The 879-nt window shown below is 37.8% G+C and overlaps 1 long non-coding RNA gene across 1 annotated transcript; it reads left to right on the top strand.

The window, feature by feature from the left end:
- Positions 1-346: 346 nt before the first annotated feature.
- Positions 347-869, top strand: LOC105448120. The gene is made up of 3 exons (XR_974192.1): positions 347-428; positions 496-596; positions 682-869. It is a non-coding gene; the product is annotated as an uncharacterized LOC105448120 (long non-coding RNA).
- Positions 870-879: the final 10 nt, after the last annotated feature.

The following is an 879-nucleotide window of genomic DNA, read 5'->3' as shown; positions in this document are numbered from 1 at the left end:
AAAGAAATGCTTAAGCATGAGTGATTAAATGTGATTATATGATAGATTACTATATTATTATTATATTAAAAGAAGGGTTTATTCACCCTGAACAAGAGAGTAAAATATTAGAATTGTTTTACGATCGCGTATATAATGATCGTGAAAATTAAGATATTTTCTTATTATAAAGTTGGATATTGATATGGATAAGGGTTTCTTTGCTTTTCCCCTTGAATAAAAATTGTTTTAAAGCATAAAACCAAAGTATTAAAGTAAATCGTATTATACGACAGTAAAGGCACGAGATAGGGTGGGTGGCGCCATCTAGCGTGTTTGGAAGAAACGTTCGGCGACGTAGTACTGGCGGCGGACGTTACACCCCCCTCCTTAAGATGGTAAATAGCGGGTGAAGCACGTTATTTACATATACATATTAAACACGGCAGGTGGGTACTACAAGTTTTCTTACATTCTATTATTCTTAAGTACTATTCTCTTATACGTGTAATATAGGTTATAGTATATTCGATATTGACTGAGCGATGGATAAGCAGAAAGTTCACGCACTAGCAGCAAGTGACAGTTTATAGGTTAGATCGTCCATTTAGCACAAGGTAACTTTTACGTTTTCTATTTTTTTTTATAATTTCTTTCTTTTTCTATTTTTTTTGTTATTAAGTATTTGATATTTAACCGTAGGAGTCTCACCACAGAATTCACGCACGATCACAGGCACCAGGTTCAATCATGGAACTCTCTGCAGTTGGAGCATCGTGGGCGTTCGAGGTTGCTGCAGCCGATAGGAATTGCAGGGGCAGATGCAGTTCTCTCGAGGTCGTCCGTGTTGATAGCCAAAGTCGGATACAGGGGGTCAACAGATTGGGTCGTCGGGGGCAC

The sequence above is a fragment of the Wasmannia auropunctata genome, unplaced genomic scaffold (genome assembly GCF_000956235.1).
Source record: "Wasmannia auropunctata unplaced genomic scaffold, wasmannia.A_1.0 LD336088.1, whole genome shotgun sequence".
In the NCBI taxonomy this organism is placed as follows: Eukaryota; Metazoa; Arthropoda; class Insecta; order Hymenoptera; family Formicidae; genus Wasmannia; species Wasmannia auropunctata.
Note: the sequence above shows the minus strand (reverse complement) of the source record. Positions and strands in the feature narration are given on the sequence as shown.